This window comes from Mirounga leonina, unplaced genomic scaffold (genome assembly GCF_011800145.1).
Source record: "Mirounga leonina isolate KUSES-001 unplaced genomic scaffold, KU_Mleo_1.0 Mir_165, whole genome shotgun sequence".
NCBI lineage: Eukaryota > Metazoa > Chordata > Mammalia > Carnivora > Phocidae > Mirounga > Mirounga leonina.
The window spans coordinates 70,670,076-70,696,228 of NW_023270415.1; positions in this window are offsets into that span (position 1 = coordinate 70,670,076).

Consider the following 26,153-nt stretch of genomic DNA (forward strand, 5'->3'; position numbering starts at 1 on the left):
TGGTTTCGTGTGGTTTGGGGTTTGTGGCAGCGACTACAATTTGCCACCAAGTATCTATTACCTCCTTCCTCTTTATAGAAATAATTCTTATTTTTAGTGCTGACAATGTTCTGTTTAATGATCCAGGTATTGTTTACATAGATGGACTTAGTTTGAGAACATTCATCAGGGTGTATGCTTATATATAATTATCAATGAAAGTTAACATTTAAAAACCTTCAATTTGTGTCTGGGCATATTTTTGCCTGGCTAAAAAATATTATTTCTAGGACTCCCTTGCAGCTAGGGATGTAATTCGGCTGAGTTCTGGGCAATGGTGTATAAGGACAGATGCTAAGTGGTACTGCCAGTTAAGTCTTTCTAAAAGGGACACAGCATGGTCTTTCCCAATTCTCTCCTCCATCCTGACCTAGAAACACATGATGTGTAGGATGTCTCAGATCATGAGAACAAGAGTCACACCCTAGGGATATTTGAAAGCTTAGCTGGAAGCTCTGTTCCTGCCTGACAACTTTTCACAAACCAGTCTTTCCCTCTAGAGTTAGCTTACATGAGAGGGAGGGGGGGATTATCTTGTTGAAAACACTGTTGTGTTGGATTTTTCTGTTAATTCAGCTGAAGTTAATTTTAACTAATACAGTGTTCAAGGTAGAATTCTGTTCCATCCTTGTTTTCACACCAGGAACACCCAAATGATATAACAAGAAGTTATCTTTAAAAAGCAATAGAAATAACAAAACACTCTGAATCTTAAAGGTCTGGCTTCACTTTTTACTGCTGAACTACAACTCTACATTCTCGTGTGTGATATGGAGATTTAAAGTCTACTATGTTTTCTCTGTGAGAGCTCTCTCCTGGCAACAGCCCAGTCTAAATCTGGTTAACTTAAACAAAAAGGGAATTTATGGGAATGTTGTCAAAGACCTCTCATAGTAAATTGATAGGCTAGTGTCCAGGCTTAGAAATAAGGCAAAAAAATCAGAATAAAAACTCAGAATGGGATCAAGGCAATGAGAACATCTACCATCTCCTCATAGTGCTACACCTGGAATGAAGGATTTCAGCCGTTTCTCCTTGCTGTGAGTCACTCAGTGCAACATGCCAAGTTGTGGGACAAAGTCTGATTGACTAAGTGTAGATCACAAGCCCTTTGGCTTCTTTGAAGCAGTGAAAGAAGAAGTCTGGAGGAAAAAGAATGTACCAACCTCCAGGGGACTCTAGTTCTCTGTTAGGAGGGCAGTGGACATTGCTTTATAGTCCCACTGAGAATGTACAAAACAGGGGCTAGTTAGGTCCCTCAAATTAATGGATGCTGGACAGTCATAAATCAACAAATGTCCACTCTTTCTACCTCACAAGGTTGTTGAGACTGGAATAAATTAGACAAATGCTCTGAAAACTGAAACCCACTACACAAATACTCATTGCTATCTTGTTAAAGTTATTGCTGTTGTTATTAATATCAGAATTTATGAAAAAAATAAGGTAACCTTAAATAAGCAGGGTCATTCGAAATTTTAAAGATTTCCTTCCTTTACTGAAGAAATTATTTCATTAGTATTGGGCACTAAATGAGTAGAATGTCTCAAATTAGTAAGAGGGAATGGGTGTAGATAATATTGACATTAACTAGTAAGTAAAAATCAAGTCTCCTTTCTACACCGGTTTGGAAGGTCATCTCATGTTAGATGGGTTTCAAAGAAGAGCATGGATAATGGGGAAATGCAAATTTCTAGCCAGAAGTCATCACCTAGAATGGGATTCTTAGTAGTGGTCTGGGTGCATGAATGGCTTTAGAGGCTTATGAAACCCTGAAATTGCATATAAACCTTTGGTTTGTTGCATATCCAAGGACATATTTCTCAGGGATATGGGAATACCTTTTATCACTTGTTAAAAAACACATGACCCCCAAACACTAGGAATCATTATTCTTAATGCAATGTGTTAGCCCAGTTATGGAATCAGAAATATCTGGGTTCAAATTCTGGGTACCCCACTGTGTCAATTGACATAGGAACTCATAAACCATTCCCTATTCTTCGGAAACTTAGGGGCACACACAAGAGATAAGAGTAGGTATATTAATTAAAATATCTTGGGCTACAAATAACAGAAAAATCAAACAGAGGTTAGCTTAGAGGATATGGAAATAATTCGTGAAGCTCATGGGAACAGGAATCCAGAGATAAAGCAGGTGGCAGAGATGGCAAAATACAATGGCTTCAGCTGCATTCCCCATGGTTCTCTTGGTTTGGCCTCCCCCACATGCAAACTTCTTCAGGCTACCATTTGCTGTGGCTACAGAATGGCCACACATGTTCCAAACTGAGTGGACACAAGTAATACCCATACAAGTGGATATCATTCCTAGTCTACCTTCCTCTTCCCCTCCAAGTACTCTGCACAACTGGGTGTCCAATAAATATCTCCTAGTAGGTATCTGAAGTAGATATCAGAATTAATTAATTAATATCAGAAGTTATGAAAAAAATAAGGTAACTTTAAATAAGCAGGGTCTCCTAGGTATCACCTTATCTAGGAGATATCTATTGGATATCTAGGAGATATCATGCTGGATAAATGCATGAAATACTTAAATAATAATATATGACAGCATGATTAAATGAGCACTTTAGACACAGTAATAGATCAAAGAAAGAAATTATAAATTGAAAAAGCTACTAAAATTCAAAAAGTTTCTACAGAATACCATGCTTCAAATAGACAGAGGGGGACAGAAATAGCCTTCCAGACACACAGTTGGCACTTTGTTTAAAGCAAGTAAATTCATAAATGAAAAAAAGATACTAGATTTCAGGGGAACTTTCCATCCATTCCGAGTGGTTTCATATTTTTAGTTGCAACACCATGAAGTTATTAGGACACTGGAAGTTTCCATGGAACCTTGTATCCTACAGAATCTCAAGTTACTTCATGCAATAATGATCAAGAGCACCTAAAATAGTAGGATTAATACATATGATGAGGAGACTGAGCCTTATATTTTTTTACACAATAAAAAGCCATTATATTTTTGATTCTCCACTATTTTTGTAGCTCGTTTACACATTCTTTAAGAACTTTCCATATGTCAGGGACCTGCATTAGGTACTTTCAGATTTTTTTTTTTTTTTTTTTACCTTTCACAATAAGGTTAGTATTATGACCTTGACTTGTACAATGTACAGAAATGGGAAACACGGTGAGGGTAAGTGCCCTGGCTAAAAGAGCCAGCTATTAAGTGTCAAAGCAGGAATTACAGTATAGGTCCACGTGAGTTCATTTTAACTGTTGACATTCTGCTTAAAAGCCGAGCTACTTTTAAATATACTAAATGTAACAATTTAAGGTGGGGCAAATGATACAGTAATTAAAAACCACTTCAGCCTAATTATGCAGGTAGGTAGGTCCACTTGCTATTCTTTTTTTTTTTTTTAATTTATTTATTTGACACAGAGAGAGAGAGAGATCACAAGTGGCGGGCGGGGGGGGCGGGGAGAGGGAGAGGGAGAAGCAGATTCCCGGCTGAGCAAGGAGCCTGATGCAGGGCTCGATCCCAGGACCTTGGGATCATGACCTGAGCCGAAGGCAGATGAGACACTTAACTGACTGAGCCACCCAGGCACCCCCCCCCCCCCACTTGCTAGTCTTAAGACCTTTCTTGTAGTCAGATTCTGGATAATATACAAATGCAAAAGGAATATAATTACTTTCTTGGAGACTACTGAAACTTCAGACCTTCCCTTCTTAATTGAAACAGTGTGGGATACCAGGAAGCAGGTTACGGTGCCAGGAGGAACTCAAGTCCAATCTTGGGATTTTGAACAAATTACATAATTTCAGCCAGTGTTTTCATATCTGTAAAACAGAGGTTTTAATCACCGCTGTTGAGGATTGTTGTGGAATAAAGCAAGATGGGATTCAGGTGCGTTTTAGGGACATGTAGATGCCTAAGAATTCTCTCCCCTGCCTTTATTCAACTTAGACCTATCTTTCCAATATTCTAAGTTATAGAGAAGGCAAAGATGAAAGCTGACCTTGTCAGGCTTAGGACTATTAGTTCATCTTATTGAAGATCCAGGTTACTAATTTAGATATTGCTTCGATGGGATATTCTGGAAATGACAGAATTAACGATATTGTAGAGCTGGTTCATTTTATAAAACACCTAAACCAAGGCTTGTCTCTTGGCCTGTGTTTTGGGCTTCCAACTTTTTAACTGTACTAGGCAAGAGTCATTTTTGGTTCACATGAGTGAAAACCCAATTCAAACGCACTTAAAGATACAGGAAATTTTATTTTATTCACATAATCGAAAAGTCCAGAAATAAGGTAGATTCAGGATTGTTTTGATTGACAGGTTTAACAGGGTCAGCAAGGACCTGTGTGTATGTGTATCTATGCGTGTGTGCATGCGTGTGCATATCCATTACTCTTCTCTCACTTATGTGGGCTCAGCTTCATCCAAAGGCAGGTCAACCCCATGATCAAGTACCTGGAGAAGTTCCAAGGTTCATATTCATGTCTTCCAGAAAAAGAAATTTCTCTATCAGTAGCTGAATGAGAATAATAAGCAAGATTCTTTCCCAGATGTCCTTACAAATCCTCTTCTTTCATCTAACTGGTTTTAATCAAGTCATATATGCTCAAGTGGGATCCAAATCCCGTGCATGATAATCCCCAGAGCTTTGGTCTATATTACCTACACCAATCACTCTGCAAAGTAGAGGGAATTACTCTGAATGGCTTAGACCAGTCAGAACTTCCCCATGGAGCTTGGATGGCTTTAACTTCTCCAATGGTCAATGGACATATTGAGAGATGTATATATCTAAGTATCATTAAGAAAGGGGAACAGGAAAATGCTGAATAGACAACAATATTTCACTTCAGTAGTCAGACAGTTCCTAGAGTAGATATACAGATATAGATCTAGATTCAGACATAGCTGTGCATGGAGACATGCACATACATAAAATATTTTATCTAATTCCAAAAATGTATGCAAGGTTAAGGTTGGTAACTACAAAAAAATCAATGAAATGACCTATAATCCTATCATTTAGACATAAATACTCTTATTATTTTGGTGTGTATACTATACAAGTATTTTTCACATACAATCTTTGTGTGAATAGCATGTAATTGGTTTTTTAATTGAAATCACACCATACATTTTGTCTCCATCCCGCTTTTTTTTCACTTACCATCCCGCTTTTTTCACTTATCAAGAGAGCATGAGCATTTTCCTATGCCTGGAATGTAGATCCTTGGTTATTCTTATTTTTATTGCTACTCTAAAGCTAAGGTTCAAGAGCTATGCAATAGGGCATACTATGGATACTATTATACTTTATTTAAGCATTGCCTTATTGTTGTATTTTTAATCATTTCCTATTTTTCTCTTTTAAACACCATTTATTAACTGAATTCTCACCCAGAGTTTGAGATTCTCAAGTCAGATTAATCTGAGCTAAAGTTATGATTTAGCCACTATGTGACCAGGAGCAAGTGCTTTACTTTCTGTGACCTCACTGTCCTGAGACAATAACAGCACTTTCAACATAGACTTGTGGTGGTGTTTAAATGAGGTAATATATGTAATGTGTCTGAAACATGGAAGGAACTCCACAGTTACCATCATCCATCAGAAAGGTGAGTTCTTATATGACAAGAAGAAATAGTTGCTCCTCTATGCCAATCTCATTTTTAAGAAGTTGCTGGAAGAACAGACTTATATAAATATAATTCAGCTTTCTTGAACCAGGTTTGTCTTTGTTGTCTAACCTGATCTGCATGTCAGTAAATAACTGTGTAACTTACAAAGTGTCATATTTGCAAAGTCAGACTATTGACAATGTCACCCTCTAAAGATTATCTGCCTTTTAAAATATTACAGAGCTATTTGTAGAAAGATAATGGTGAGATTATTGGATTTTTTTTTAAAGATTTTATTTATTTTTCAACAGAGAGAGAGAGACAGCGAGAGAGGGAACACAAGCAGGGGGAGTGGGAGAGGGAGAAGCAGGCTTCCCGCTGAGCAGGGAGCCCGATGTGGGACTCGATCCCAGGACCCCGGGATCATGACCTGAGCTGAAGGCAGACGCTTAACGACTGAGCCACCCAGGCACCCCCAGATTATTGGATTTTTAATTATAGTGATAGAAGGTAGTATTATTCCTAAAATAAGAAATTCACAGGCTTCGAGAACTAAAAGGGACCTAGAGATTGACAAGTTCTGTGCCCATCTTTTATATATGGAGGCAACAGAATAAACATACCTGGTGGTAGATAAGCCAAGTGGGTCTCTGAGTCCTGAGGAGTGTTTCTTAGTGGTCTCTACAAAGGATATGAAGATCACATACTAAAAGGATCCAATAGCAGAAAATTCCAACTAAGTAGAAAGGCATTTAAAATTCTTGCTCAGAGTCATTCTAAAAGGCAAATCATGTCCCTAGGGTTTCTCAGTCTTGCCACTGTTGATCTTGGGGGCCAGATATGAGACTGTCTTATACCTTGCAGAATGATTAGCAGCATCCTTGGCCACTAAATGCAACTCTTCCCATTTGAGAAAGTCAAAATTGCTCCAGATATAACCAAATGTCTGCTGGAGACTAAAATCAACATTTTCCCTATACCCGAAGATAATATAAAGTAGTGGCAATGTTGTAAGAAATGTTGTCCCCCAGGGGCACCTGGGTGGTGCAGTTGGTTAAGCCTCCTACTCTTAGTTTCGACTCAGGTTGTGATCTCAGGGTCATGAGATCGAGCCCCACGTCAGGCTCCATGCTCAGCACAGAGTCTGCCTGAGTTTCTCTCTCCCTCTCCTGCCCCTCCTCCCACCATGCTTGCACATGCTCTCTCGCTCTCTCTCAAATAAATAAATAAATCTAAAAAAAAAAAAAAAGAAATGTTGTCTACCTTCCCTCCCTGGCTAAAGTAGAATTATGGAAGGGAGCCATGTAAATCAAGATAGATACTTGTATTAACATTAAATCATTGGAAATTTCCAGATAGGAAGCCAATACTGCCCATAAGATGTCCTGCATTCTGATGCCAGCCCACTTCAAATAACTCTTCATTCTCTTTCTCTCTCCACATAGAGGATCCAATACACATTGCCCATCCTATTTAACATAAATTCCAATGAATGAATGCTGGGGCAGCAGGGCGGGGGCGGGGGGTGAAGTCAGCAGACACATCAAGTGGGTGGAGGGACTTCATAACCAGGCTGATGGGCGGTGCAGATGAGAGAGTCCAGAGGGCAAAAATGTTTCTCTCCTGACAAAGGGGGGGGGTGTCACGGGTTGAATTATGCCCCCACCAAATTCTGTATGTTAAAGTCCTGATCCCTCTGCACCTCAAAATGTGACCTTATTTGGTAATAAGGTCACTGTAGGTGTAATTAACTAAGATGAAGTCTTACTAGAGTAGGGCAGCGTCTAATCCATTAGCACTAGTGTCCTTGTAAGAAGGGAGATCTGAACACAGACATGCAGCAGGGAGAGAAACACCACAGAAGACTGGAGCGATGCTGCCACAAGCCACAGAACCACTGGGAGCTGGGAGACAGACCTGCAGCTGACCCTTGCCTGGCACCTCCTGAGGGAGCAGAGGCCTGTGGACACCTGATCTTTTATTTCTGGCCTCCAGAACCGTGAGACAATAGAATCCTGTCATTTTGGCCACTCGGTTTATGGTAATTTGTTATGGCAGCTGCAGAAAACTAATACAGGTGCATGACTAGTTAAAAAAAAAAAGGCAGCTATGCCAGGTGATGATTTGGGAGGAAGCTGAACAGACCAGAGGAGCCAATCCCAACTCCTGCAAGCTGTGATCCAATGTGGGTTGAAATACACAACTCAAACGAGTAGTAAATGAATATTTATTTTTACCTTCTTCTGGAATCAGTGTCTCATGAAGAGTAAAATTTGCTAATCAACTTGAGCACTCCTCCTTTCTACTACTAAGTGTTGATGTCTAGCAGTTGCTACAACTTCATGCTTAAATATCCTGGGTTCTGGCATTCTGTGCTTCTGTCTTCAGAGACCAAGCAATTCAAGCTAAAGTTCCAAAATGGTCACCTCTGAGAGAGAAGCCAATCAAGTTTAGGAATAAAATGAGCCAGGAGTTATAGAAAGGATATGATTTTCTTTGATTTTTTTCCCCTCTTATCATCAACTCCCCCATAGGCAGTCCCATCTCACAGTCTACAGAGTGCTTTCACATCCACAGATTCATCTATTTCTCCCAACAACACAGAGTAGCGAAAGGGAGGCTGCTCCCATTACACACGTGGGGGAACTGAGGCCCATAGAGATTACAGTTTCCAAAGGGAACTGACACAGCAAGGTGACATAGGTCTAGTACCCTTCTCCCTACACCAGAACCCTTTTTCATGAGAGAAATGTTCCAGCACACAAAGATAAAAGTTTTAACTCTGCCCATTCTCTTTAAGAGAGGCCCATTTGATTCATACTTATATGCTCCAAGGACCTCAGCCAGACTTGGGGTATGGTCTGGATTTAAGATCTTGATTTCTGCCATGGCCTTTTGGCTTCTTGACCCTCCTATTAACTTACCAAGCTTGAGTCATAATTCTGGATGGTCCTGTAGGGAATCTTTGACTCAGAAGAGGCTCATAAAAGCTCTTCTGGGAAATTAGACACTAATGCCAGAGTTTCACACAATTGAGGTATCTTTACAGAATCCCAGATCAATACCACCAGAACGTTCCTTCTCCATTGCCTCCTGACCAAAGGCCTTGGAATAAAAAGATACGGGTTTTGTTTTGTTTTGTTTTTTAATCGAGGTTCAGTAGTTCTCACATCTATACTTGTCTTTGCCAAACAGGGTCAGGAAATCAGCCCAGAATATGGGGTTATGGTATATTTTCTTAGACTCATAAAATGTTAGTACTGGAAGTGATCTAAGAGATACTCTGGTTTAACACTGTTTCGCTATGAACACTGAGACCCTCGGACAAGAACCAATTTGGCCAGTGCCATAAGAGGAGTTAATAGCAGGGCTGATATTAACATCTAGGGCTCTTAAGTCAATGTTCTTTCCAATATGCTAGCTGTATCCGTGGACCCAATTCTTTCCAATACGTGATTACTGACCTTCTATTTCCATGTGATGAATCAAAGCAGTAACCAATGTGAGGTGTGATTTGTCAAGCATGGTGAAAGCTTCACACTGACCCCAGCTCCCACTCCCTGTTGTCTGCAGTGGTACCTACTTCTTCAACATTAATTATTAGATTATTGATTTTTTTATTCAACAAACTTTTATCTATAAACTATAGCTCTCTGAGCTCCTTATTGTCAATGATCGGTCTTGCTCATCCTCTGTAAGTATAAAGATCAGAGTACAGTAGGGGAAGGAGATATCTGCATAATTAAGGAAATACAGTTTGGTAGAAACAATTATGTAAAAAATGAGATTTGGAGGTTAAAAAATGGGTGACTCACTATTCTAGGAAGGAAAATATAGGGATAGGGAGAAGGTTCCCAATGGAGGTGCCATTGTGATGTTGATCCTGAAAGACTGGGAAGGAGTTTGCAAGGTGTAGAGGCCAAAAGGGTATTCCAAACAGAGGAAACAGCAAAATTGAAGTATAATAGTGGGGAGTCACCTGGAACAGGGTTCGTAAGGTCCACAGAGGGGAGTAGGAGAGGCACTTGGCTAAAAAGTTGGGATGGAGCCAGGCAGTCAGGGGCCTTGAAGGCCATGATAATAAAGCAAAAGGAGTGTGGGCTTTGCACAGAAGATGCTGGGGAGCCTGTTTAAATAGGATTATGACAGGTTGTCATCTGTGTTTTGAAGAGATCGCTGTGACACTACTAAAGAAGACGGCTCACAGGTCAAGAGTAGAGGCAGGAAGACCATTTCAAACATTTCAATACTCTTGACAATAGATGATGGAAGTCTCAGCTGGCAAAGTGGGCTTGGAGGAAAATTTGAGTTTAAGGGCTAAATGGCCCACTGCATATGGTTATGAGAGGGGAATAACCCTGCAAGTGCCTGGAGACTCTAATCAGGAGACTACCACCTAGTCATGAAACTGTACCCTCCAAGAGAAACTTCTTAACTCTTTAGGTTCAGTGGGTTTTTAAGAATCTGACAACAGCTCTGAAGCCTCCACCCAGAAAAAGGCACAAACAGAGGCAATTTTTCATGCAATTTCAAATGCTTTATGAGCTCCCTGAAGCCTATAAATGAGTGGGACTCCAGATTATGAACCCTTCTTTTATAAGAGGAATTTAAATGCAAAAGCACCTGTGAAGAATGGATTGTGAATTACTAATGTCCTAGAATTAATCTGTCAGCTTCTGATACTTCAGGTTGGATATCTGTACTCTAATGTAGCAAATGGGGTAAGGGTGAAAACACTCGCCACGTGGTGGCCACAGGGTGGGGTGTGTGGTCACAGAGTAGAAATAAAGCAAGAAGTGGGGGGGATCAGAAAGATGATTCTCAGCACCCTCTACCTTTTTCTCAATCAGCACAGAATCATGGATCTGAATGAATCAACTATACCCCATATTTTCACCATCCTTCCACCTCTGAGACTTTAACACTCACAGTAATCCTGTGATTTTAGCAGGGAAGACTAGTAGATCCGTGTCACAAGATGTGAAGCAATCAAAGCTCAGAGAGATGGCATGGCTTTCTTTCCCAAGGTCACATACACTAAAGTGACAGAGAGGAGACCAACTTTATTCCCTTCCTCTCAGAGCTGTTTTCCTTAAAGACAAGTTGGCCTGAGACATCAAGAACAAAGATCTGCTTCTGCTCTGGATTCGGATCCAGGTTTTTCCATCTCACACTGATGATGCTGTTCAGAGTGTTGGTATCTGGGACTCTGCGTTCAGGAGGCAGTGGCGAGGCCATGGGTTGGAGCTATTAAGTACATTGTCTTCAGCTTTAGACAGACGCCAAACTCTGCCGCTTACATCTCCATGACAATGACCAATCTCTGTAACCTCATTGCCTTCAGGTTCCTCATCTTTAAAATAGAGACAGTAATACACATCTCCAAATCTGCCAGGCTCCAGTGAGACGTAAGTGAAAATGCCCTCTTTAAGTGCCGGCTCCTCTTCTGAAAGCTTTGGCAGGCACAGTAATTTCGCCGATATCATAAATTCTCACTGCAGGCTCCTGACACCAATCCCTTTCCCTCATATCACTCACTGGGGGTGACCAGCCTGCCACAATGGTCCACTGACTGACCTACCTGAAACGCACAACTCTCTTGTTCTATCACCAGAACAGTATGTTCCAAGAACTTCTGACACCTTAATACTTGAAGGGTGAGTCTTTACAGACTCATTGAAGATCTATTTTTAAATATACATGCTCAGAAATAGAGAACAATAAGATTGCGAATGTGGCACATTCCTGATGAAGAGAGTTGTTATAGTCTGTAGCATGAAACATTCCAGCCGTTTACTGTCTTTATAACAGCTTAAACCTATTCACGTATTTAGATTGTTCTACTTGCAACATATGAAGGCCAACCACCTCTAAGAAATTAAAACTTATGATGCATCGTGTATTATTTCAAGAAACAACCTAGCCAATGAGAATGCTGAGAGCTATTTTTTTTTTCATTTAAGTACTGGAGTGACAGTAATATGAGTAAATCTTGCCACAATAAAGGGGAGTGTTTTTCCCACAACATTCACTGCAGAAAAAAAAAAAAAAAAAGGGAAAATCCAAAACCCATAGTATTTGATGTATGATGTCCACAACTTGTTAACTATGTGACTTTAGGTAAACCAGTTAACCTCTCTGAGCTTCTGATTCCTTATTTCTCAAAATGCAGGCTCATTGCCCTTATAACCTCCTTAAGAAGACTGCAAACACCCATATTCAGGTTATTATCCCCTTTCTGAGCTTCCTTTTTTCCAGCCCACTTCTTCTAATCACAGTGCTCAGGATTCAGTGTGCCAAGGACATAACACCACCATGTACGGCTGCCTTCCACTCTGAATTCTGCTGTTCATTGTTTACATTAAACAGTGGGATATGCGTAAGATTCCATTCCTCAGACTGGACATATGGGGACAAAACATGAGCTTTATAATCGGCTGGGGTCTGACTGGAATCCTGACTTGACCAGCTGTGTTTTTGTGGCCTTGCTTGCCTCAACTATAAAATAATATGAATAATAATATCCCTCCCTCAGGACTGATTTTTTAATTTTTTTTAATACCTGAAGCCCAATGCAGGGCTTGAACTCACAACCCTGAGATCAAGACCTGAGCTGAGATCAAGAGTCGGACACTTAACCAACTGAGCCACTCCAGCACCCCACTCAGGGTTGATTTTTTTTTTTTTTAAGATTTTATTTATTTATTTGACAGAGAGAGACACAGCAACAGAGGGAACACAAGCAGAGGGAATGGGGGAGGGAGAAGCAGGCTTCCCGCGGAGCAGGGAGCCCGATGCGGGGCTCGATCCCAGGACCCCGGGATCATGACCTGAGCCGAAGGCAGACACTTAACGACTGAGCCACCCAGGCGCCCCAGGGTTGATTTTTTTAGAGCTTTGTGGAAATATAATTTACATACCATACATTAAATTCACTTTAAGTATAAAACTAAGTGAATTTTAGCCTATCTACAGAGTTCTACAGCCATCTCTAGGAACTAATTTTAAAACATTTTTGCTACCCCCACAAGAAACACAATGGCCTTTAGGTCATTTCCCCATCCCCCCTTCTCTCAGCCCTAGGAAACCACTAATCTATGTTCGGTCTTTATAGACTTGTCTATTCTTGCTATTTCATGTAAATGGAATCATACAATACATGGTCTTTTGTGACTGGCTTCTCTCACTTAGCATGACGTTTTCAAGGTTCATCCATGTTGTTGTATACACCACAATTTCATTCTTCCTTATTGCTGAATATACTCTGTGGTATGAAGATACTATATTTTATCCACCCATTCATCAGATGATGGACATTTAGAGAATTTACAATTTTTTATTATTATGAATTGTGGTGCTAAGGACCTATGTATGTGTAGACACATGTTTTCATTTCTCTTGGGTATTTAGCTAAAATTAGAATTTCTAGGAATTAAGAGTTATATGATAAATCCATGTTTTTAACATTGTGAGGAACTGCCAAGCTGTTTCCCATAGAAGTTGCACTATTTATATTTCCACCACCAAGGTATGGTGAAATTTCTGCACATTCTAACCAACATTTGTTATTGTCCTTTTTGTCCCAGTGGGCATGAAGTGGTATCTCACTTTAGTTTCATTTGCATTTCCCTAATGACTAGTAATGTTGAATATCTTTTCATGAACTTATTGCCCATTCACATATCTTTCTTTGAGAAATGTCTGTTCATATACTTTGACAATTTTTTGAGTTTTTTTTTAAATCACTGAGTTTTAAGAGTTCTTTGTATATTCTGATTACAAGTCCCTCATCAGATACACAATTTACAAATCTTTTCTTCCATTATGTTTGCAGACTGCCTTTTCTTTTCTTTTTTGATGGTGTAATTTGTAGTGCAAAGTTTTACATTTAGATGATGTCCAATTCTCAATTTTCTCTTTTTGCTTGATTTTTGGTGTTGTAACTAAAAAAAAAAATACATAACCAAAATTCACAAGGACTTACTCTGGGTTTTCTTCTAAGACTTTCATAGTTTGAGCTCTTACATTTAGATCTATGATCCATTTTGAGTTCATTTTTGTGCATGGTGTGAGGAAGGTATCCAACTCCACTTCTGTCAACGTGGATATCCAGATGTCCCAACACCATCTGTTGAAGACCATTCTTTCTCCATTACATTGCCTTGGCATTCTCGTCAAAAACCAGTTGACCACAAATGTAATATTATTTTTGGAGTCTCAATTCTCTTCCATTCATTTATGTGTCTTTGCTTATGTCAGAACCACACCATTGTAATCTTGTAATCGAGTTTTGTAGTCAGTTTCGAAATTGGGAAACATCCTCTACTAATATTCTTTTTCAGGACTGTTTTGCCTATTCAGGGTTCCTTGCATTGTCATATGAATTTTAGAATCAGTGTATCATTTTCTGCAAAAAAAAAAACCCAGCTAGAATTTGGATAGAGATTTCTTTGAATCTGTAGTTAAATTTTGGAAGTACTGCCATATTAGGAATATTATATTCTCTGGTTTAGAGGAAACATATCTCAACATAATAAGGCCATATATGAAAAATCCACAGCAAACATAATATTCAATGGGGAAAAACTAAGAGCTTTTCCCCTAAGGTCAGGAACATGACAGGGATGCCCGCTCTCATCACTGTGGTTCAACATAGTACTAGAAGTCCTAGCTTCAGCAGTCAACAAAATGAAATAAAAGGCATTCAAACTGGCAAGGAAGAAGTAAAACTTTCACTATCTGCAGATGACAAGATACTACATATAGAAAACCCTGCAGGCTCCATCAAAAAACCTGCTAGAACTGATAAACAAATTCAGTAAAGTCAAAGGATACCAAATCAATGTGCAGAAATCTGTTGCATTTCTATGCCCAATAATGAAGCAGCAGAAAGAGAAATGAAGAAAACAATCCCATTTATAATTGCACCAAAATAATAAGATACCTAGGAATAAACCTAACCAAAGAGATGAAAGACCTGTATGCTAAAAACTATGAACACTGATGAAAGAAATTAAAGATGACACAAAGAAATGGAAAGACATTCCATGCTAAATGGATTAGAAGAACAAATACTATTAAAATGCCTATACTACCCCAAGCAACCTACACACTTAATGCAACCCCTACCAAAATACCAACAGCATTTTTCACAGAACTAGAACAAACAAACCTAAAATTTATATGGAATCACAAAGACCCCAAATAGCCAAAACAATTTTGAAAAAGAAAAGCAAAGCTGAAGCTCTCACAATTCCAGACTTCAAGCTGTATTACAAAGCTGCAGTAATCAAAACAGTTTGGTACTGGCACAAAAACAGACAAATAGATCAATAGAACAAAAGGGAAAACCCGGAAATAAACCTACAATTATGTGGTCAGTTATCTTTGACAAAGCAAGAAAGAATATCTAATGGGAAAAAGTCTCTTCAACAAATGGTGTTGGGAAAACTAGTCAGCTACATGCAAAAGAATGAAACTGGACCACTTTCTCACACCATTCAAAGAAATAAACTGAAAATGGATTAAAGACCTAAATGTGAGACCTGAAACCACAAAAATCCTAGAAGAGAGCACAGGCAGGAACATCACTGACATCAGCCATAGCAACGTTCTTCTAGATATGTCTCCTGAGGCAAGGGAAACATAAGCTAAACTATTGGGACTAAATCAAAAAACTTCTTCAGAGTGAAGGAAATAATAAAGTTAAAAGGACACCTATGGAATGGGAGAAGATATTTGCAAATGACATATCCGATAAAGGTTAGTATCCGAAGTATTTGAAGAATTTACACAACTCAACACCAAAAAAACCCCCAAATAATACAATTAAAGACAAATACCATATGATTTCACTCATATGTGCAATTTAAGAAACAAAACAAATGCACAGGGGTGCCTGGATGGCTCAGTCGTTAAGCGTCCGCCTTCGGCTCAGGTCATGATCCCAGGGTCCTGGGATCGAGCCCCGCATTGGGCTCCCTGCTCAGCGGGAAGCCTGCTTCTCCCTCTCCCACTCCCCCGCTTGTGTTCCTGCTCTCACTATCCCTCTCTCTGTCAAATAAATAAATAAAATCTTAAAAAAAAAAGCACATATGGGGGAAGAAAAGAGAGAGGCAAACCAAGAAACAGACTTAACTACAGAGAACAAACTGAGGGTTACTGGAAGTGGGCACGTGGATGGGTGAAATAGGTAATGGGGATTAAGGAGGGCACTTGCTATGATGAGCACTGAGTGTTGTATGTAAGTGATGAATCACTAAATTTTACACCTGAAACTAATATTACACTGTATGTTAACTAACTGGAACTTAAATAAAAATTCAGAGAGCAGAAAAAAAATGGGCAGAAAATATGAACAGATGTTTCTCCAAAGAAGACATACAGATGCCAACAGACACATAAATAGATGTTCAACATCACTCATCATCAGGGAAATACAAATAAAAATTACAATGAGATATCACCTCACACCTGTCAGAATGGCTAAAATAAAAAACACAAGAAAGAGTTGGCAAGAATGTGAAGAAACAGGGGTCTTCATGCACTGTTGGTGGGAATGCAAACTGGTACAGCCACTGTGGAAAGCAGGATGGAGGTTCCTCAGAAAGTTAAAAATAGGACTACCCTACAACCCAGAACTCACATTATTGGGTATTTACCCAAGGAATACAAAGACACTAATTCGAAAGGATACATGCACCCGTTTATAGCAGCATTATTTACCATAGCCAATTTATGGAAGCAGCCCAAGTGTCCACTGATAGAAGAACGGACAAAGAAGATGTGATATATATATGCAATGGAATATTGATACTCAGCCATAATAAGAATGAAATCTTGCCATTTGCAACGATGTGGATATAGCTAGAGAGTACAATGCTAAGTGAAATAAGTCAGAGAAAGACAAATACCATATGATTTTACTCATAAATGGAATTTAAGAAACAAAACAAGTAAAGGGAAAAAAGAGACAGACAGACAGACCAAGTTCTCTTAACTATAGAGGACAAACTGATGGTCACCAGAGGTGATGTGAGTGGGGGATAGGGGAAATATGTGAAGGAGTGTACTTGTTTTGATGAACCCTGGGTGATATATGGAAGTGTTGAATCACTATACTGTACACCTGAAACTAACATAACACTGATTATAAAGTATACTGTAATTTAAATTAAATTAAAAGTTTATATTTTGTTCAAAAAATAAAGAATATTACATTCTCCAATGCATAAGCATAGGTGTGTCTCTCCATGTTTTTTTTAAATATTTATTTATTTATTTATTTATTTTAGAGAGAGGGTGATGGAGAGGGAGAGAGAGAATCTCAAGCAGATTCCCCACTGAGCACAGAGCCTGACATGGGGCTTGATCTCACGACCCTGAGATCATGACCTGAGCCAAAATCAAGAGTCGGATGCTCAACCCACTGATCCACCCAGGCGCCCATCTCCATTTATTTAGATCTGTAAGGTAGAGGACTAAGATTGATTTTGTTCCCTATGAATATCCAGTTGTTTCAGCACTACTGAAAGGTTTTCCATTTCCCACCGAATCACACTAGCACCTCTGTCAGAAGTATACTGTGTATGAATCTCTGTCGGCAGCATCACGGTCTCACAATTACTGCAGCTTACAGTAAATCCTGAAATCAGGTAGTGTACATTGTCCCACTTCATTTCCCTTCTCCAAAGTCTTCTTGGCTCTTCTAAGTCCTCTAGAGATCTATGTACATTTTAGAATCATCTTGTCAATTTCTACAAAAATGTGTGAGATTTTCACTGTAATGCATTGAATCTAGATCAATTTTGAGATAACTAATTGGTCACGTGTGCTGCAGACCCTTGGTCTCACCTCTCTTTTATTGGGATCCTTCTGTTCACAAGAGAAAACATGTTTTACACCACCCTTTTGTGCCATAAGTTTATCAGGGGAGTTCCCACAGATGCAACAGTCTTTAGACTGTCTGCTTATGTCTGTGACAGAGTAATTGTATTTCAGGGGTGAAATATCGAAGTTACTTGCTCATGCATCTAAGCCAATAGATCTATCAATAATAAAGCTGACAGTTTGCTCTCTACATCTTAACTCCTGTGTCTACCTCTCAATTGACTTCAAAGTCAAATGAAAAATAGCCATTAATTAATGCTATCTTCAGTTAGACACATCTTGCAGAGCCAATAAAACAAGCTGAACTACAACTCCTTTTAATAAAGTTTGTAAATGATTATAAGGACTAACAGAATGGAAGCAGTACTAAAATTTTTCGTGTGACATTTTGATCATATTCATAAGGATATTTCTTATGAGAAAGATTATAGAAAGCTGAGGAACTAACAATTATTGAGCCATAAACCTCTCATGTAGTCTTCATTAAAGATTTTTGAGATATTATTATTCCCATTAAACAGAGAGGGGAAACATCATTTGAGAGATTAAGTAACCAGAGGCCTGCATTTACACAGTTAATAAAAGCACTCAGAAAAGATATTATCAAATTTTCATATAAAGTGCTTACAATCTTCAAAGGGTTTCACATACAGTATTTTATATAACTCTGAGAATAATTGGGTCAAGAAGTCAGGCAGTTATGCCCAGTTTACAGATGGTAGAATTGAGGCTCAAAGAGCTTACATGACTTGTTTATGGTCACTGACCGCCCCCCACAGAAAGATGGTAATGGGTCTTGTTACTCATAATAAGGCGATCTACTACCATACCAGACTTCTAATTTACAAGAGGGCTATTTCTAGGCACTGTTACAACTTTTGACATAAGGTCCCTGAGCACCTACCTTATTTTTAAGCCTAGAGAGAACAGAAATGAGTGTTTCCCCCATAGCTCAAAGGAAAGAATAACCCCAGTATTGATCTACTGCAAACAAAGTAATGGATGTTGTAGGACTGGATAGGTGGAAATCTCTATCAATTCATCTGGCTGTGTTGGTGCTTGTACCTAGTAGAAAATACTCTGTTTGAGTAAGCATTTCATTTCAATCACTGTAAAGCAACTGGCTGTATTTTCCTTTCTCTCTAACTCATTGTCTGTATGATATTTTTTTCTTACCACTTATATGATTCCATGTAAGTAGAATCAAATGTGATTCTAGTTATAAATCAAACTAATGTCAACTTATGATTAAAAAAATGAAGAGACTGGGCACCTGGGTGGCTCAGATGGTTAAGCGTCTGCCTTCGGCTCAGGTCATGATCTGAGGGTCCTGGGATCGAGTCCCGCATCGGGCTCCCTGCTCCTTGGGAGCCTACTTCTCCCTCTGCCTCTCTCTCTCTGTCTCTAATGAATAAATAAATAAAATCTTTAAAAAAAAAAAAAAATGAAGAGACTGATCTAGTCTGATTGATTCTCTGGTCAACTAATCCTTACTTAACTAGTCTAAGCCCTTTAATTGGCCCCAGTCACTCACAAAAAAAAAAAAAAAAAATACTATTATTCCAGGTAAAGTGTAACAGGAGCGTAAATGAAGATCCTGTCAGTGGCAGTGATGTGCCACAGTACCTAATACATACCAAGTGTCCAATGAGTAATTGTGAAATGACTAAATGTCCATATTCAGTGAAAATTCATGTAATCAAATTAGTAAGACATTGTGGGAGGTGGGGTGAGGAAAAAGAATGAATCAAAGATGACTTCCATGTTTCTACTTTGGAAATCACTGGGATAGGAAATTCAGGAATATGGAAAGATTCTAGGAAGGAGATGATGAATTTACTTTTAAAGTAATCAACTTAAAAAGTGTCATGGGGGTGCCTGGATGGCTCGTTGGTTAAGCGTCTGATTCTTGGTTTCTGCTCAGGTCATGATCTCAGGGTCTTGGGATTGAGCCCCATGTCAGGCTCCGTGCTCGGTGGAGGGTCTGTTTGAAGAGTCTCTCCTCCTGCCCCTCCCCCAACTCACGTGTACACTCTCCTCTCTCTCTCATTCTCTCTCTCAATAAACAGATCTTTTTTAAAAAGTGTATGGAACCTCCATATGCAGATGTGGTAGATAATTCAAAGGTGAATTTCACAAAAAATATCACTGGGCAGGATATTTATGTTCCAGTATTTTCTGTTTACATATAGAAGGTAAAAGCCAACCGAGTGAATGAGAGTAATTTATTTATTCATAGAATCTCCATTGAGGCAGTGGGCTACATGCTGGAATTAGAGAACCTGAAGTCAAAATTCATAAGGAACATCAACATTTAATGGATAGAAACAGAAGAAGTTAAGGGTTTTTTAAGAAGAAATTTAAGTTTTTTTAAGATTTATTTATTTTAGAGACAGAGAGCTGGGGGAGGGGCAGAGGGAGCGAGAAGGAGAGAGAGAAACAGACTCCCTGCTGAGCATGGAGCTCGTCCATCTATAACTCTTAGTACTTTCCACCCAAATCAACTGTCACATGCCTTTTGCTGCAATCATTTTCACTGTGTCTGTGGCTAGGACTGAGCATTTATAGGAAAATCCCAAGGTCATACTTCATTTGAGTTTCTACGCACCATCCTTCACAGACCCCCCGGTACTGAAAATATTTTATATATAAATTAATCAGAAACAAGGTGTAGCAGAAAGAAAGTGACCATTGGACTCAGATCTCAGTGCAAATCCCAACCTCACCACTTATTTGGGTGACTATGGTCAAATCAATCCCTAAGAACTAAGGTTTCATCATTCACAAAGTGCTGATCAGTGGTGTAAAGGAAAAGTACAAGATGGAAACTGGACCATAGACAAGGAGTTCTTAACCTAGCTCGAAAACTTCAGGGAAGGCATTCCAGATGAAATGTCACGTAAGCAAATTCAAGAAGGATGAGTAGAGGTTACCAAGCAAAAATGGGAAGGAACAGTGTTCTCAGCACAGGCAATAGCTTATACCTTTGACAGATTAAAAGAATGTGTGGCTTGCAAGGAGAGTAGCAACTGATGAGTCTGCAGAGATTGACAGGATTCAGATCATGAACTTGATGGCAGAAGAATCCTAGACTTCTTTGCAAGGGCGATTAGAAGTCATTGAGTGTTTTAAGCAGGGATGGTAAAATAATTAGATTTGCATTTTGGAAATATCACTCTATGCCTAGTAAATGCAGAGGGCTGCAAACTTTTTTGTCAAGTGTTAGACAGTAAATATTTTGCATTTTGTGATCCATACAGTTTCTGTCACAACTGTTCAATTCTGCTGTTGTAAAGAAAAAGCAGGTATAGACAGTATGTAGTCGATGGGCATGACTGTGCTTAAATAAAATTTTATTTACAAAAATAGACAACAGACAGTATTTCACCCACTGGCTGTAGCTCACTGATCCCCGGTATAGAGCGCACAGAAAGAAGTCAAGCATAGAGACTGGAAAATATTTGGGAAGACAATTAGTCAATTGCTTAATTCACTTATTTAGCACACCTCTAAAGAATGCCTTCTATGTACTGGGAACTCTTCTAGATACTCAGGATATAGTGATAATAAGAAAGACACAGTTCCTCTTCTGGTGGAGGTTATAATGCAGCAAATAAGAACAATTAAGTAAAAATAGCCTTATAATAAGCTTTGTAGGGCACCTGGGTGGCTCAGTCAGTTTCGCGTCTGACTCTTGGTTTTGGCTCAGGTCATGATCTCAGGGTCATGAGATCGAGCCCTACATCAGGCTCCATGAGCAGCACGGAGTCTGCTTAAGATTCTCTCTCTCCCTCTCTCTTTACCCCTCCCCCACCCTGCTCTCATGCTCTCTCTTTAAAAAATAATAATAATAAACTTTGTAAGCTGAAAATCATGAAATGCATATAAATCATCATAATTTTAATGATTTAATATTTGATAGGATTATTTTTCTAAAAGGCCATTTTTAAAAAACATAATGTCAAGCACATATTGACTGAATGACTGAATAGAAAGACTTAAAACAATTACAGACAGTTCCAGGCAAATGAATCTAATATAGAATTTAGGAGATATGCCAAGAACTCTGTAGCGATTTTCTCTATGTGACCACCTCTGACACTCACCGTATCTTTTCAAGGTGTCCCTTATTGGTTCCATTTTACAGACATGAAAATGTGGCCTACCGATGTCTTACCCCTGACTAGGTCCTAGGGAACTGGCATTTAGGCTCCAAAGATGATTCTCTCCCCCTTCCTCCACATCGCTAGCTTGGGAATAACACAAGCAAAGCAACCGGGAGCTGTAAGCATGAGCTAATAAGCAAAGGCTTGAGATGAGCCCTTCAGGGTCCCACAGAGAACTCAGGACCGGCCTGGGAACTGAAATCAGGAATCCCAATTGCCACTTCCTGCTTCTAATCACTTTCCCAAGAGAGCTGTCCCAGCTGTTCCTGAGCAGAAGGAAGGCTGAGAGAATCTTTCTAAAATACAAGCCCTTGTTATAAATTTAGACTTCAGGGAAGGAAAAGAAGAAGAAAAAAGAAATTGTTGGCCTAAGAAAGTAATGTTTCCCATTCGTCAGATCAAGGGCAGTGGACAGAGGAAGGGAAAGTAAATTTGGTCACTTTGAGTGCTGGCCCTGAGGCCACGAAGCCCCAGCACGCCCTGAGCGCTTGCCCACCCCACTCCGAGGGAATGTGGTCATGCCCAGAAATACATGGCTATACAAGGAAGGCTTCTGTTTCTTCCTAATGAGTTGATTATATCCTGTCAGAAGAATCGTAAGGCCATCAAATGTCAAGTCAATTTTCTCAAACATATTATTTTCATAGCAGCTGGGTCTGACTAACTGTTGAAACAGAGCATCCTATTGTTACATTTCACTGAGAATGTTAAAGTGGAACTCAATTAAAAAAGGAAGAGAAAAATCTGACAGGACACATGATCCTGATTCATGCAAGTTTACAATTCAGTATTTAGAAGCCAGTTTTGTTAAGATCATTTGGTCACTTAGTTCACAATGAACTAATAATGAAAAGGGAAATAAAGGAGGAACGTGTTATTTGCCCACAAAAGCCACTTTCTCAGATGGCAGGAGAGACGTCTCTTTAGTTACTGGCTCTACCCATGAAGGGTAGATGGGTGACCCAGGAGATCCAAAGTGCTGAGTTCGAATCCTTACACTTCCCACACATGCTCCCGAATGAATCTGGCTTATCACATTCTCAAAAGACAGGAAACTATCAGGATGAGACAAATGAACTTCAGCGTCAGACAACCAGAGCCTTAGCTTACATATGTGCCGAATGCTCCTAAGTGAATTTAGGAATTGGCACAGCAGTTAACTACGTAAGAGTTTTTGAAGGAATTTAATGATGTAAGATACACGACACGTTGGTACAGAAGAAGCGTTCATTAAACGGTAGTGATGAAAATGATAGTAACAATGATACTAGTGAGGAAAGTGGAAAAAGAGGAGGGAATTTTGGGGTTTTTTGGGTTTTTTTAGTATTTTATTTATTTATTTGACAGAGGGAGAGAGAGCAAGAGAGGGAACACAAGCAGAGGGAGTGGGAGAGGGAGAAGCAGGCTTCCTGTTGAGCAGGTTGCCTGATGCGGGGCTCGATCCCAGGACCCTGGGATCAGGACCTGAGCCAAAGGCAGACGCTTAACGACTGAGCCACCCAGGTGCCCCAAGAGGAGGGAATTTTGTAAAAGATGTATCCAGGGCCAACGAGACAGAGGGAGTAAGGAAGCCATGAAATGCAGAGCTGGAACTAAAAGGCAGCCTCCAACTTACAGGGATTCATGTTTGCACTGGACATGTTCCATGGGCACAGGGTCAAGTTTGATACGAGGAAGGTATGTCTCCCTTCAAAAAATAGATCATGTTTCCCTTCATCCAAAACCCAATTTTCATCACCAAATTTTATTATAGATATTCTATTTTGGTTCTTTCTTTCTTTTGTACAATCTGTCGATGTGGTGGGCAGAATTCTAAAATGGCCCCCAAGATTCCTGCACACACATCCCCACCACCACCCCCCGCAGTGTACTCATACCACCCATTTATTCAGCCAAACACGAACATACTGCTGTAAAGGGATTTTGCAGATATAAATAAGGTCCTACATCAATTGACCTGACAATTAAGAGAGTATGAAGGTAGGCCTGACCTAAACACACAAGCCCTTTAAAAGCAGAGAGTTTTCTCCAGCTTGCAGTGGAAGAGAAAGTCGGAGATTCAAAGCACACCAATGATTTGACACACCACCGCTGGTTTGAAGATGAAAGGGGCTACACAGCAAAGAATGCTGAGAGTCAGCAAGAGAAACCTAAATCCTACAATCACAAGGAGCTGAATTCTGCCAACAGCAAGAATAAGACTAGAAGAGGATTTTTCCCCCTACAGCCTGGAGAAGAAAATTCAGTGTAGCTGACATCTTAATTTCAACTTTGTGGTACCCTGCGCCATGTCATGCTGGACTTCTGACCTAGAGAGAGTGTGGGCTCATTAATGGGGTTGTGTTAAGCCCCTGATTTTGTAGTAATCTGTCACATAGCAGTGGAAAACTAACAAAGGTGGTCTGAATGGCTCTAGAGCCAAAAGTTGTTCTGAGTCCTCTGGCCTCTGAGTAAGCCTGGTTTACCTATCTAGGCTGAGTGAAGGAAAGATTCACAGTAATAACTCGAATCACTCAAACTAAACATGTATGTATCGAATACACACACATATACATACTCACAGGCTTTATCTCAAAGTATCAGGATAATTGAGGCACAGGTATATATTATACTGGAAGTCCTCCAGCAGATGCCCCCATTTTCCTTCTCATAGCCAGCACACCATTTCCTCAGTAAACACTTACTCAGTAAGTACAATTACTGTATGCTGGGTTCTCAGAGAGACCACAGGGACAGAACCCACACACAGTTCTTCAAAGAGATCATTGAACAGTGCAAGTAAGCAGGGAGATAAGGGGCATCGCAGAGAAAGGAATAGAACCCAGTCCTAGAAATCAAGGAAGGCTTCCAAGAGCAAATAGTTTCTAAGCTGAAATCTGAGCAATTACTTGCTCAACACTGATGTGAAAGGGAAGCAAATGTTTCCAGGAAGCAAGAATATGATGTGCAGACTACTGAGAGTGATGAAGGCCAAAGCTCTCTAGAAGAGCCACGCAGCATTTATCCTGACTGGAGCATGCCTCGGGGGGAGGGGTGAGATGAGAAACTGCAGAGAGGAGCAGAGTTAGGTTGGTAGAGTGAAATTCTCTGTAAGGAATTCAGAATTCTTCCGGAAGTCAAGGGAAATTCATGAAGACTGATAAGCAGACAAGCAGCAGTATCAGCCTTGTTTAACCAATGATCAATCCCCCTGCTGGAAATTGCAGAATAGTTCAAAGAGGCGCACTCAACACTGGAGACAATAAGCCATTCCAGTAACTCAAGGGAAGTTGACAAAAGAACAATGGTCTGAACTAAGGCCGTGCCAGTGGATGGCAAGAACAGAGAATTAAGAATTGTTAATTTTAGATGTTTCAAGACTTGGATCTTGGGTAGGTATAGGAAGAGAGGGGGAATGGAGTCAAGGGCAACTTTCAGACATCTGGCTTGGGAAACTGGTTGGGTAGGAATGCCGATCAATGATAAGAGCACCTTGGAGAAGGGAACCATTTGTGTGTGGGGGGAGGGGGAGTAGGTGGACAGTGATGGGTTTGGTTTGGGTCATGCTGGATTTTAGGTGTTCACAGGAAAATGAAATGGATATATGGAGTAGGGAGCTCCTTATGTGGGGAGTTTGGTAGAGCCATCTGTGACTCTTTTATGGGTTGTAAACACTAAAAGCATGGATTCCTTAGCTGCATCACAAACTTCTTAAAATTTTTTCCCTTAATTCTTCCTCCAGTTAATTGAAGTTGGTTAAACTTCGAGGACAGCACAATTGATGAAAACTGGAATATCATTTGCATTGCCATCAGATTTAGTCCTCTCCTTTCCCTTCAGGTGGATGGATGCACAGTGGAATCACTGAACATTTTAAAGGAGAGGAACACAGAAGCATTCAGAATGCAGAAAGTCCCAAAGAGAGCTGATAAATGTGTAAGCCATGGTTTCCTTTTATTAAATGTATTTTTTCATATTGTTAAATAGTTAATAAGAACACCTGTTACTTATATTGTAAAATTAAAATGCAGAGATAAAAGATAAGTAGGGAATCAAGTCCACCTTAGAAAATAAGCGATCCCATTAGAGAAGTACTCATTTGGGCTCTCTCAAGTCTTGTAAAAATAAAAGCAACATGGTTCCATGGCTTTAATAAAATAGTGACCAGGAGGGAACATCTTCCATTAGAAACATTCTACCTAGGTTTCATTTTATGTATTCATTTATTGAACAAATATTAATGCTTAAAGTAATTAGTAAACAATGACAAGTAGAGGCAGAATATCATGTGAAATGAGATCTTGGATGCCAGGATGGCACAGACCTGGGTTTACATTCTACTTCAAATATCTGCTAGGTACACAACCTTGGACAAATTGTATATTCATTCCAAAGACTGGTTTTCTCATGTCTAAAATAGGAGAATAATAGAACTCATCTCATACAACTGATGTCAGC